Source organism: Natator depressus, chromosome 10, assembly GCF_965152275.1.
Source record: "Natator depressus isolate rNatDep1 chromosome 10, rNatDep2.hap1, whole genome shotgun sequence".
NCBI classification, from domain to species: Eukaryota; Metazoa; Chordata; order Testudines; family Cheloniidae; genus Natator; species Natator depressus.
Window position 1 is genome coordinate 33,830,315 of NC_134243.1, and position 14,318 is coordinate 33,844,632.

At 48.6% G+C, this 14,318-nt stretch overlaps 1 protein-coding gene across 1 annotated transcript in view; it reads left to right on the forward strand.

Annotated features, from left to right (window-relative positions):
- Positions 1-579: 579 nt before the first annotated feature.
- The window catches only part of NLRC3 (NLR family CARD domain containing 3), a 72,319-nt gene continuing 58,580 nt past the window's right edge, over positions 580-14,318 (forward strand). The window contains exon 1 of the mRNA XM_074964675.1: positions 580-855. The gene's annotated coding sequence lies outside the window, so the exon portion shown is untranslated. The remainder of the gene's footprint in view (positions 856-14,318) is intronic.

Sequence of the window (14,318 nt, forward strand, 5' to 3'; positions counted from 1 at the left end):
CAGAGCCAACATACTCGCAGAAGAGTGGACTGGATTCCATTTGGTTTCCTGAGATTTCCACTCCATTTTAAGCTAAGTTCTGAGATCTTGTTGGTGACGACGTATGCAGCAGAAAGAACACAGTTTGACTTTCAGATTTGAGCGTGAGCTGCCAAGTGCTGTTGTTCAGTGAGGGAACATTTGCTCTGGTTTGAAAACTGTTCAGATTGAATGTGGACATTTGTGAGGGAGAATATGCTGTGATAAGAGGACATGCAGCAGAGCATCACATGCAGCAGAGCATCACCGCCACTTTGCTCATGGAGAAGGACCCAGGGGGCGGCTGTCTCTGAGTTGGAAAAGGACTCGTGTGGCTATATACTGATTCTGGGCCACAGGCTTTCTCAGTAGACGCTGGCATTCATTTGCATATACTGCAGTCTGGCAGCTTTTGAAATTGACAGGAAGGAAGACCAAGTAAGACCCACAGCACAGGAAGAGGTGAGGAGCAAAACTGAAAGAAAGCTACTCAGCTGGAACTGCAAGAGCGAGGTGAGGAAGGGAGACTAGTTATACTGCATGGTGGAGGGTGAACTTTGCTTCTGCATCACTTCAGTCTAAGAAGATTCCTGCTTTCTGTACAGTCTTCTGAGTCCTCTGAAAAACTTTCTTGAGGCCCCTCAGGTGGGAGGAAGCTCCCTCAAGCCTCTTGCATTTTCCTTTGTGAACTTGGACGTCTCGGCAAAGGAGTTCCAGCTGCCTAGAGCAAATGGTCTCAAAATCCCTGGGCTTGGCTTAAAAAGAACCTCAGAGCTGATGGACAAGCTTGGGTATTGAGGTGGCTGTTGGACTTGAGGGAGGCTGCAGCAAACTGAGGTAAGTTTTGGAGGCATCCCTTGGATCATTTTTCTTCTTGTGGATGGTGCTAACAGAAAGAGGGGAAAGCTTTGGCACTGTGCTAGGGATAGGAGAAGTGCCGTGGGCTGCAGGCATTGTTACCCTGGTGGTCAGTATGGACTGTCATGGAAAACCTGGCATGGGATGAACATAACGGTCGAGGAGAGACAAGCTGACATGAGTTAGCATAAGGAAGTCCATCTGGTGTGCAAGAACGGCTCAGGTTTGAGATCTGTACAGGCATGAAAGAGTTGCTCTGGCTGGCCTAGAATGGATGGAGCTGCCTCGGAATGTTACAGCCCCACTGACCTTTGAATTTTGTTTAACTTCGTAGATTTCAGTGTCCGTAATACAGTCAGTAACTGAACAGAGAGGGAAAGGTCTGAGAGAGCACTGACTCTCCTGGACAGGCTCTGAACAGCCCCAAGTGTCACTCAGCCCTTTTTGTGCTGCATCATGTCTACGCAGAGACCATAGGGGTGTGTTAAAGATGGAGAGGCACCTGAAGTCTGAATGTCTTTGCTTGCATGGCTTTATGTGAGCTTCCTACCCCTACATTTTCAAAATCACCACTAAGTTTCTAAGATTTAGCCATACAGGTCCCATATGATAAAGACCTTTTAAACATTTCATCCTGTCTGTCTTATCAGTTAGGTGAAACCCAAATAAAAAGGAAGGAAACCAAGCTCTACACCAGTATGTGCTGCAGAGCGTGTGTACCATCTATGGTACAAAACTCAAGCCAAGTCACAAGATGACTGCCCCTGAATGAGGCGCTCTCACCACCAAAAAGAGAGCAGCAGAGTTTGGAACCCTTCCGTGGAACCCTTGACATATTGACGCCTTATAGGCTACAGGTGGAGTTCCTTTAAACAAAACAAAAAAAAAAAAGTCCAAAATTCTTTCCTGTGCTGCAGCCCCAGAGATAACGAAATCTTTAAAACAGAAATAATCCTGTCATGTGCTTTGATAGGGGCCTTCATCCTGAAGGATCCCAAAACACTTTACAACCCATAGGACTCATGTCAAGAAATGCAGAGAACACTAGAGAGGAACATGGCAGATAGTTAACAGGTCCCAACAATGCAGCACAGCAGTTGAGGATGTGAAGTCACTGCTGAACCCAGTTAAAACTACACGGGGAATTGAGGTATAAAGTTACTCGTGCTGGAATTTATCTAGGACATCCGGGTCTATCCCACTCTTACTGAGAGCATTGTAGGATCTTTAATAATTACAAGTGACCACCGCTTCCTTGTACCATGGGGGTGAGAGGGCATTGGTTCGTTAGTGACACCTACTGAAACGCCAACCCTCCTTGTTGCAACACCTCGGTATTCCAGTGTCCTGAGCAAGAACTAACCAGTTCTAAACCTGCTTCCCTTGTGGGAACCCACTGAGCTCCCAGCACAAGGACAAGTGTATATCTCCTAAGAAGCTGCCTGACAAATTTCCTTCTTGAGAAGTTGAATTGGCCTTCTGAGCTTCAACTGCTGTGGCTTCAAACAGGTTCTTGCTAATTTAAATGCCTGAAAAGGAGCTGCCGACAGGCCATTACCATGAGCAGCCTGGCTGGGTGCCATGACAGTTCAGTACTAATAAGCCCCAAATCATTTTCAGGGCGGCAGACAACTGTGATGTGGCTAACAGACAATGATGACTCTAGTTGCATGCGGAACATTCAGCAGGGTTTGCCTCCAACTAACCTGCTGGAGAGAAATGCAGACCGCACAAGACGGAAAGTGGATTTGCCACTAAATTAAATGCTTTTTGCAGAGCTTTGTCCTTGGGGCAGCAGCAGCTAACTCAGTAAAAATATAATTTGATCTCTGAAGATTACCTGTGCTGTAAATGCAGCAGCTGGTACTTTTCTCTGTGAGGTTTGCCTTTTTTTCTGTCTGGAATGATCCATAAACTAGATCCTGATTTCGCTGAGTAGGTTTGTTGTTTGGATGAACAATTTTCAGCCTACGGGTTGTTCGTGAACTGTTCTCTTCCGGTATTTGTTACTCACAACTGGTCACCTCAATCAGATGATGAGGTGTCTGCTCACTGACTGGATGACTGAAATGGGAGTAGCAATCAATGCACTTTGAAGCACATGTTCTGGATGAATAATCATCCCTGTAAAGTTTTGTGAAACTTGGAATCACGAACATTTTCCCCAGTGCCCCGCTAGTGTCTGAATCCTCATGAATGAGGATAATATGAATGTACAAATAGCAGCAGAGCTCCTCCCATACATGTGTATATCTGTATTTCCATTGTTCAGCCAGCTCTACGCACTGCTTTGTAGAGTATTCAGAGATGGAGGGTGTACAAAAGGGGCCATAGGAAACAATAGGCTCCCCTGTTCATTAATGGAAACAAATGTGTGGTAATGTTTGCTGAAAGGGGACTGTTCCGCCTCTGAGGGACTGGCTTCTCCCCATACGGAGTGGCTCTGTGCCTTTCCCCTCTGAGATTTACCCACAACACTGTGGTCCTTCCCTGCTCCCCTACTCCTGCCTCTCTCTTCTTCCCCATCCCAACAGCCTTCTCCTTTCAAGCTTGGTTTCTCTCCCTGCTGAATTGGGTCTGTAGCAAGGCTCACACTGGGTCCCTCTGGTTTTGGCCCCTGTTACCCCTCTCCAAGCAGTCAGGAATGCCTCAGCTTGATGCAACACCAGTGTTCTTTATTTACAGTTGTTTTCCTGCTGCCACTTTTCACCTATGTACAGGTTTTGCAGCCAACTTTCCCAAGTGCAGGCCTGGCCAGCAACAGACCAGAAGGCTCCCGGCTCCCACCTCCCCCTGTGCCTGGCCTTTCTCTTCCCCCCTTCCTCCTTTCTCTCTGGCTTCCTCCCAGCCTTTATAGCCCTGGCAGGTGCTGCCGGTTACCAGGCAGACACAGGTCTATCCAGCCAGCCCCAATTCATTTCCCTTGATGGGGGCTGGAGTGGCAGGGGCTGATTAAGCGCTTCTCACTCAGCACCCAGTCACAGGGTCCCTTCCTTTTGGGGACGTTGCCCATTCTGCTCCCACCAGGTCTGTTTCAGTGCCTACGATCAGCACTCCTCTCCCTGCTTCTGGGAAACTGTGGCTCGGGCTGATCTAGGACTGGATCTGCAGGGTGGGGCAGCAAAACTCCCATACTGCAGTATGGCCTTGCTCCTGGCGGGAGGGCAGGATGTCTTACGGGTGGATTGTCCAAGAAACTGAGGACCCTTGTAAGGGCTCCAAGGGACACACTGGCACCAGACCCGCCGACAGCAATTCCGGGCCCTGGGGCAGAGCAGTCGCTGGGCCCCCTACGACGCAGTCCACCTGACATTTGGGTGGTGCTGCTGGCTGCACTGCTGGCATGTTCCCTCTAATTATTTCCATCCATGTGAGCAATAAATTTTGTTATGTGCACCGAGGTATGTGTGGATGTGCACCACCAGTAGAAACAAAAAATCTAGATATAATATATATTTTTAAAAAGTTACCATAGGGATAATTACTCCAGCCAGGACAGGTTACGCATTTTAGAACTCACCACTCAAATAATTAAATTTAAGTTTAAGGGAAATAAAAATTATAAAATGCATAGACCAGTCAAAACACTAAAATAACACACTTTGAAAGAATAAAATTACAGAGAATATATGTGCATTGCAGGAAGTACCAAGAAGTAACAACAATAATAATACACGTATGTGTTGGGAGGTGAGTGTGAAAGAGACTGGCTGTGTGAGAACAGAGACAGGACAGTGTATGTGTGTGTGTGACAGAGTGTGTGTGACACAGAGACAGTGTGCGTGCTGGCTGCTGGGGAAGTTTCTGAGAGATGCCTGCATGGTCTCTTTAAGACACTCGCTGAAAGCTCTCCTGCTCTGTTCCTGAGCCCTGTTGTCTCCCCTCCACGGCTTTGCACAGATGGGGTACATGGGCAGGGTGGGGGGAGAGTGTGTGTGTGAATGTGACAGGGACAGAGTGTGTGAGCTGGCTGCTGCGGAAATCTCACAAACAGTGCACCATCTCTTTAAGAAAGGCACTCAGTCGCACACTCACCGTTCAGACCTCACTACCTTTGAGTCCTCCTGAGCCAGGCTGTGTCCCCTCTCCCCGGCTCCGCAGAGATGGGGTACCGGGGGAGGGGGACACCCTCAGGGCAGGATTAACCTTTTGTGGGCTGGCGCCAAACATATTTGTGGACCTCCATGGAGGCAATGGGGCATGGCATGGGGAGGTCAGTCCCCGGAGCGAGGGGCCAGCCAGAGGCAGTGGGGCGTGGCATGGCTGGGGCGGCCCTGCTCCGCCCAATGCGAGGGCACAATTTACAAACCGGCAGTTGCCAGACACATAGAGGCCTGCCTGGCCCTGTGCTGCCAGTGTGCCCCTTCCCCTCAGGGGCGGGCCCATGTTGTACCACGCAGCCCCCCCTGCCCAACACCCCCCCGACTCCCTGTGGCCAGAGGCCCCCCCAGACCCACCCACAAATACACAGCACCACGCACAACGCCACCCCTGCCCACAACTGCCCAGCACCCTCGACAGAACCCCCACTCCCTAGTACCCCCTCACACACAGATCCTCCCTACCCCTTCACAGCCCAGCACCCCCCCAGACTCCCCACAGACCCAATCCCCCAAGCCCTGCCTCCTGGCCGCACTCATCGGCCTTGCTGGGAGGTGACTGTGTCTGCCAGGCTGAGCCCTCGGGAGTGGCACGATCAGCCAGGCCAGGACCTGCTCCGGCCGGGGTCCCTCAAGATGCACTTGCCTGGAGGGGCCCAGCCAAGCCCTCTGCACTGTCTCCCCCCGACCTGGCTGAGGCTGGCCAGGCTTCTGCACCAGTCCTAGGCAGCTCAGCTCCGGGGACACAGGTGGGACCCCACAGGTGGTGGGAAGCAGAGACTGCCCAGACCTGGAGGTGCCTGGGGACCGGCCAGGGGGCAGAGAGGAGTCCTCAGCCAGCTGGTGGGCAGGCCAAGAGGAGCAAGTGGTGGGCTGAGGGAGCCAGCGGGGTCTCGGGGCGCAGTGCAAGCGGAGCAGGCTGGGGCCCCCTCTCAGCATGGGCCAGGCTCCATGGAGCCACTGGAGCCATTGTAAGCCTGGCACTGGACACCGTGACATCAGCACCCCCCTGTTCCCCCCACTCTGCACAGCCAGCAGGAGGGTCCCGGGTGCGGCTGCACAGGGGCACCTGAACACATGCTGCCGGCTGTACGCGCTCTGCTAATCAGCTGAGCGGCACTTGAATCTCTCCTGTGGCCTGGCCCCCTGGGCAATTGCCCCCTTTGCCCCGCCCCGTCGGCAGGCCCGACTGGCAGTAGCTGGTAGCACAGTAGTAACACAGTGCTATTGTCAATATGTACCACTCCCTCGCTCCGCTGAATGGAATTAGAGCAGCTCAGCTGGGTGTGCGAGGCTCTGGATTGCCAATGGAGGAGCTTCTTCTTTATCTCCAGTGGTAGAAGCTTGTGCATTTTGGAGCACATGGATCAGAGTTATATCCCTGCTGTTACTTTGAAATCCCAAGGGGCCATAGTGTAGCATGGTGACAACCAAAGTCCCAGGTGGCTTGTTAGAATAGACTTTTGCATGTGATTCTGGTCACTGACAGCGAGCTGGTTTTACTGTGGGATCATTAGTACCTATCCCTGGCATAAATCTGACAACAGAAAACCCAGCAGGTCTATGCAGGCTAAGCATCCCTTCTATCCACTGGTAGCATATGGGGCTTTTCTGAATTCATTTACTCCCACAGTAATGTCAAGGAAGAGAATTCCCGACAATTGTTAAACTAGGAATAAATAAGTGTGCAAAGATTTGGAAAGATCAATTTTTCTTGGTTATATTTTACATGAAAGTTAAATATATTAACATAATTTAGGATGCTGTGATGTGCTTCTGCAACTTAGATTGGCTTTCCCATTTGGATTTAGGAAGGAAGGCTAAATGTGGTCTAATAGCTAGAGAAGAAGGGAACTAGGAGTCAAGATGCTTGTGTTCAATTCCTGACTGTGCCACGCTGTCTGACATTGAACAAGTCACGTCAGCTCTCTGGGCCTCAGTTTCCCCATTGGCCCACCTCACAGGGTCATAAACGAATGTATGTACAGTGATTTGACAATTCTGGATGCAAGATGCCATTGAAGTGCATGGTCAGTATAAAACATTAATAGTGCTAGAAAAGGCCACTAGATGTGTGGGACTGGGAATGAGATTTCACTCATTCTCTGAGGCTGTCAGTGCTGCTGCAGGTTCAACTCCTCTGACAGCATGATGGGGTAGATTTCCACCACTGTGTAGTTGCAATAAGCTGGTAAAGTGAGTGAATATATTTCATGGGGATTGTTATGCCATGTCTTTGTGCCTTAAAGTTGTGGCATAATCACAAGGATCGAAATTATTCATTATTATTGCTGGTCCAACCCAGACACAAATGGTGTCTGGCAGCACCAAGTCTGGAATGGCTGCTTGGTGCAAAAACGTTCCTGCCCCTCAATTCCATTGAGTATTCAAGAACATTCATGCAAATAGTCTTTTGTTTTTAGGAGTGTTTGGAGTTTGGCAGCTTTTTGTGCAAACAGCCATAGCTTCATGTGAACAAGACTATTCCTGACCTGTTCATTCATTGCCATTCATTATGTTCCTGCTTAAAAAGTTTTCAACATCCAATTATGGCACAGAAACAATACCACGTGACTTCAGTGACCAATCATACACCTGGTATAGGGTTGCAACTCTTCCCTGTTTTCACAGGACAGTCCCTACATCCAAAGGGCTGTCTCATGTTCCTCAGACCTGCAAAATGGGACTGTCAAAATTCATGCGTGCATGCATGTGCCCCACACTTCCTTTGATCTAGGAGAAGGTGCCTTGGGCTGGAAGCTAGGACACCAATAATCCTGGTCTCACCTCTTCTACTGACAGGTTTTCATGTAATCCACAACCCTGCTGCTTTAGGAGGCAGGCAAAAACCAGTCCTGTGTTTTACATGTAAGTCAACTGTAAGGTTGCACATGGTCATTTCTAGCAGAGGTGGGACTAGAGGCCTGGTCTCTGCTATGACGGGCCTAAATCTCATCCAATTAGACACATAGCCTTTCAGGTTTGAGGTGCCCGATCTATGTGCCTGGGGTTTCTCTCTGGAATCATTGCTCTAATTGCTAGCACGCACTCCCTTTCCAGAGTCAGGGAGAGCGCTTATGGCTCCTGATACCAAGCACTTTCCCACTCTCTTACAAATAGCTGTGAGACCCACTGACAAGTTGTGTGCCGCTGTCTAGGGGCAGGTATACGCCTTCTTTCGTTGTGGGTTTACTCCTTTTGCTCAAGTGGTTGAGGTCTGTGCTGTGAATCTCCAGGGCTTGGGTTCAAACTTGGCTGAAAAAATGCGGAAAAAGCCAGTATGGCTCATGCAATGAAAGGCTGTTTCCTAATGCACTGACACACAAGGGAGAAGAATTACGGTTGCATGGGCAAACTTAATTCTGCCCTTGCCTAAATGTTGTTAGTACTTGACTTTGCAACTTTATTTTTTTTAAACATAGGCAGATTTTTTGATATGTAATATATAGCTGTTGAACCCCCTGTAAGTTAGCACTTACCCTGAGACATCCAGGCCCTGAGTGTTGCTAATGGGCTGCAGAGCCCTTCATGTGCAGGCCACCAGTTGGACTCTAACCCAATTGCGAGTTGTTCCCATCTGATGGATGTTTGGTGTCCTCTCTCTGAGATGGGTTTCGTGGCTCTCCATTCAAGCTCCCACATTACAATCTGGCTATGAGACTTTGTACTAATTGCATGGATGGTGCGTGAAGGAGGCTGCGGGAGGCTAAGCCTCCCCAAACCCCCGCTCATGCTCCCCACCCCGGGCTGTGATGGGAGGCTAACGGCTCCTCTGGCCCCAGTGGGTAAGAGTGGGGGGACGGAGTGGGAGCAGGGCCTCAGACGGAAGGGGCGGGGCAGGAGGCTAGCCTCCCTGAACGGGGGGGTTCATGCACCACCCATGACTAATTGGCAGACTCATCAGAGGTCAACTACTGCATGGGCCATAGAGACTGAACTACTTCTGTCAGCCCTAGAGAAAGCCCTGCCCCCGATCAGGACTGAGGCATGCTGGCAGGGCAATGTGTGTTGGCTGGCCGTGTGGCTGGCTTCTAGATAAACAGAGGGCTTTAGTCACCAGTGCAACACTTTTCACCAGCACTAAACCCATACAATAATTTTAAAGCTAAAGTTTAGGGTTCTATGCTGATTATTTGCAAATATACAAGCAGACTCATTAAATAATTTGCATAAAATGTTCATGTTACAGTGAATGTATCCCTATTTTTTTTGCCAAAAGCTGGCAGCCCGAACCGTGAATTCAGGATAGTCTAAGCAAACCAGTCTGTGAACACCTAATGAGAAGGAAATTTGTTTTCATAAGCAATTCAGTGACTATTCATTCTCAAATGATTTGTAAGCAGGAAAAAGGGGAAATTTTGCCCAATAATGTACCTACAATGAAGATTTCAATCCTCTGTGCTCCAGCATGCAGCACTTCACAGCAACGTGAGGTCAGAAGCAGATCCTCTGTATATTCAGAGTCAGATCTACTGACTTTAGCGGCAAAAATAAGTGTGTACTGCTTTGGGGTATGTCTACACCGCAAAAAAAGATGTGTTAGCTAACTCAAGTTAATAACACAGGTTAAAATAGCAGTGAAGACATAGCAGTTTGGCTTCCCTATAGGCTTGAATGAGCTACAAACCCGAGTTAAAAGCTGAATTGCTGTGTCTTCACTGCTGTTTTAACCCGAGTTAGCTAACCTGAGTTAAGAATGCATTTTTTTGTGGTGTAGACAGACCCTTTCACTCCAGTTCGCTTTGGAGAGCCAACGTGGCTCTGGGACGAGAAGCTAGACTCTAGTCTGGCTTACGCCTCAAATCGCTAACTAATTTGTGAAGCAAAAGAACTCAGGTTGGCTTCAGATCCCAGGGGGAAGTGAGCGGAGTTGCAAGGGTGTAGCTGAATGGAGAATTTGGCTCAGACTGTAGTGGTGAGAGCAACAAACACAGGACAATTTTGTTCCTAGGTCCCTGCTGACGTCAGCACTTGGATATGGCGCTGGGGAATCATTGAGAGATGATCACTATGAAACCCTTTGATGTCCTGTCTATAGAGTCAGAGTAAGTCTAGAGTGTGGCATTAAACTCAGGCCCTGTGCTGAAGGCTTTGTGAAATGCTATCACCCAGGTGGCAGCTGTTGGAGACAGACAATGCCTTCTGGAGCTCTGGGACACCCTTTCTGCTATGCTCCCTTTTATGACCAGAGAGCACACAGCTGCAATTGCGATTGTCCCTGCAGCGCGGGCCCCAACCAAGTAGACTTCTTCCATCTGCCTGCTGCACCCTGGCTGAGCCCCAGGGGTCCAGCCATAGTCTGGCCCTGAGTCCCCTAAAACAGATTGCTAGGATAGAGCTCAGAGGAGCTAAAATGCCAGCTCTTAGCTCTCACTCTGATAAGGTCCTACAACAGAAATCAACTCGCCCCTACCCCAGAGATGGGATAGCTAGAGATGAGCTGGGTTTTGACATCCATGACTGGACAAATGTTATTAATGGCTGACATTTATGCACGCCTTCCAGTTAAAGATCCCACAGTGCTCTACAAACTTCAGTTGGAATCCCCTTTTCACTACGGAAATGCTGCCCCCTGGAGCAGAAGGTACTAACCATTTTACAGTACAACAGTGTAGGGCAGGAATTGAAGAACGGTGTCCGTCTGACTCCTATTAATAGGATTTAGAGGGCAAGAATTAGACTTTTATGTGGGCATTATATTATATGCTAATATAATCTAATATTCGCTATAATATAAAAACTATGGAAAACACTGAATTACATTAGGGTAAATATTTTTCACGTATATACAAAATACTCCTATTCATCCCCAAACCCTATTCCCCAAGCCGCCGCATTGTCCAAATCCCTTCCTTGTCCCCCAGCATGAGCTACATGAAGCACAGGGCAAGTCTCATGCTGGGGGACAAGGAAGGGATTTGGACAATGCGGAGGTTCGGATAATGGAGCAGAGACCCCAGGAGGAGGAGCCCACTGCTGAACAGCTCCTGCCCTCTTGATTATCTGAGCTCCTAATTATCTGAATAAAATCCACATCCCCCCCTGCTATTTGGATAATTGGGAGCATACTGTAAATAAACCTTCATTCTCCAGGTCATAAGCTAACAACTAACTGATGGAGGTTAGGAAGAAGCTTCCCCTATATTTCATCATGGGGTTTCCTGCCTGTTCTTCTCCAATGGGCCCATGTCAGAGATAAGGTACTGGGCTATATAGCTTACTGGTCTGATCGGATTTAGAAATTCCTGTGCTCCTGACTTAAAGGAACAAAATGTATTTACCTGAACTGGTCTTTGGCCAGGACATTAACTCCAATGTCCGTACTGGAAGGAAGAGCTAGGAGAATGTAACACTTACAAGTGGTCAAGTCTTCAGTTTTATGTCACACGTGGAAAACACAGTTACTGTGGCTTATCTAGAAAACTCCAGGCTGTATTGACACCCACCAGAGCTTTGTTCCAATCCAAATGCTTCCATCGGAATGGCGCAGGGAATGGCTTCCTATACTGTAAGGTAGTGTAGCGTTCCCATCTTGTGAACAGAGTGCATGCAAAGAAGGTAAATTGTGTTATCTTGTGTTTTGAAAGAGAGAGCTCCTGGTGCAAATGTATGGTGCATTGTTCAACCAGGAGGCACAAAACTCAGCTCCTCACACTGGTGCTCTGAGAGCAGCCCAGGCACTTGGATGCTGATTGACAGTGAGAAAACATTGGAAATGGAAATATCCTGGTTATCATCATGTTCCTATGATGCCTCTGGCGTTTAGGGCAGTGATGAAGCTCCTCCACTCCTGTTTGTTTCTGGCAAGTCTTTCAAGAGTTTCCCAACTGTCCCCCAGGTTTTTCAGCTTGGCTTCCACAGCTCTTCGCCATGATTTCGGGCGGCCTTGTTTTCGCTTGCCTTCAGGTGTCCATCTTATTGCTACTCTGGTGATGGAATCAGTTTCCATCCGAAGCACATGACCGATCCATCTCCAACGCCTCCTGGCAATGATGGTGCTCAGATCCTCTTGGCTGCACTGTCTCAATAGATCTTGGTTTGAGATTGTTCTGGGCCAAAAGATACAGAGGATTTTTCTGAGTGTAACCCTTCTGCCCATCAGAGTTGGCAGCAAAAAGGGCCGGGTTCAGTATCTAGGGGTTCCATTCCAATAACACAAAGCAAAACCGGCTCGAGCCCCCACCCAGTGACGTGGGACAAATATATACCACCCCTGCTGGGCGCCTCCAAGAATCAATACTTCCCCTCTCGCAAGCACAGAGTCTGAGTGTAGCAAAAAGCCTTTTAATAACAGAGATAAACAATGTGGCATTATGTTGGGGAAACACCACGAACAGGATTCATAACACAACCCATGAGCAAAAACCCACCCCAAGCAAATTGGGGCATGTCCTTTCCCTTGGGTTCTTGAGTCCAGCAACCCGAAATCACCCAAAGTCCCAAGGCCCAGAAGTCTCTGTCCCTGGTCAGGGCAGCCCCAGAGTTCAAAAGTTTATCTGCAGAGTTTTACCTCCCAACCTGGGTGGAGATGGGGCGGGGGAGGGGAAAGAAGAGGTAAGGGGGCACCTTACATGATCTGAAGCTGACTGCCCCTCAGCTCCACAGGGCTTTGCTCCGCTCCGCCAGCCAGTCCACAAACTGCTCCGCTCAACGTTCCACAAGCAGCTCCCACCGTCCCATGAACTGCTCCACTAGCCGGACCATGAACGGCTCCGCTCTGCTCCCCACAAGCAGCTCCTGCTGTCCCATGAACTGCTCCACCAGCCGGTCCACAAGCCGCTCCAGCCGTCCCGCAAACTGCTCCACAATATATCGTCAGGCTCCCCCACTACTTAACACAACACTCAGTGATTTCCGCTCTTAGTCAGTTTTTAGAGCTTTTGTGATTTCAGCTTGTAGTAGGGGAGCCTTAGCACTGGTGCACCATTAGCCCAAAGTGAACTCAGCTCAGCAGCCTGTAACTAGACTCCTAATGGAATCAACATTAGTTCTGATATTCCACAGTGGAGAGAGGAGGAAGTGCAATTAGCATGTAAGGCCCTCACCAGGGGCCCATGCCACCAAGTATAAATACCTGTCCCCAACCTCTCTCAATTCACAGAGTTTTGGAACCCATGACCCTTGCCTAGCAAGTGCTACTTAGTTGATGGCGAGTCCCTCCATCCTAACAAAAGGCCCAGTACAGTTCCAAGCACAGTTTCCATAATCAGGGTAATAACAATTTATTCTTCCTGCCCCAATAACAGAGACGCTGGGGATCCCACAGCAGCCAAAGTGACCATTTGGGCAGCTATGGCCTCATTCTAGGCGGGGTGGGTGTGCCTATGCAAATGAGATCAGCCCCTGAAGTTCTTTTCCACAACTTGCCACACCTCACCACCAGATGTCAGGGTGGAGCTCATCCTGACTCTGCTTACATGAGGCAGGTTGTATGGAATGAAGACAGTTTGGACATGTCATACTTTCTCATTCCCCAGCATTCTGCACTATAAAGTAGTGTTGAAAGTACCCAGCTCTGATAAATCTTGAGTTTGGTTTTGGTGTTGTATTTTGATGATTTCCAGACTGTATTTAAGCTCCTGAAGGTGTTCCTGGCTTTATTGATTTTGTTCCGGATGTCCTGGCTTGTTCCACTGTCCTGGCTGATGGTGCTGCCCAAGTATGTGAATGTTTCTACATTGGTGAGAACATAATCCTCTATCCGTACTGGTGATGGTGAGGCAATATTAAAGGTCATGATGTCTGACTCATTGTGGTTGATTTCAGTCGAAATTGCTGGCTGAATGCGTTGAGTCGAGTTGTTTTTTCTTGTATATGGTGTTGGGTATGTGATAGGAGAGCGACATCTGCGAAGTCCAGGTCTTCAAGGGATGAGAAGGGTGTCCATTTAATGCCTCTTGGCATGTCTTCTGTTGTATATCGCATTACCCAGTCAATGGCAGTGTTGAAGAGGATTGCAGACATGACACATCCCTGACATACTCCTATTTTGACTTAAAAACTGAGCTCACTGTGATCAACAGTGCATGTAAAGTTGAAATTGAAGCTTTTGATGACGTTGATTATATGGAAAGGAATTCCATATACCTGCAGAATGCGCCATAGGCTGGCCCTGTGAATGTATCAAAAGCCTTCTCAAAGTCTATGAAATTTATGTAGAGTTGCCATTGCCATTCTAAGCACTGTTCTATTATGTTTTGCAGAATGAAGATGTGGTCTGTGCATCCAGGCCCTTTCTGAAAGTCAGCTTGCTCTTTTCTGAGAATGCTATCAACTGCCTCTGATATATGCTGGACTGTGATCTTACACAATACTTTGTTTGGCACAGATAAAAGTGTGACA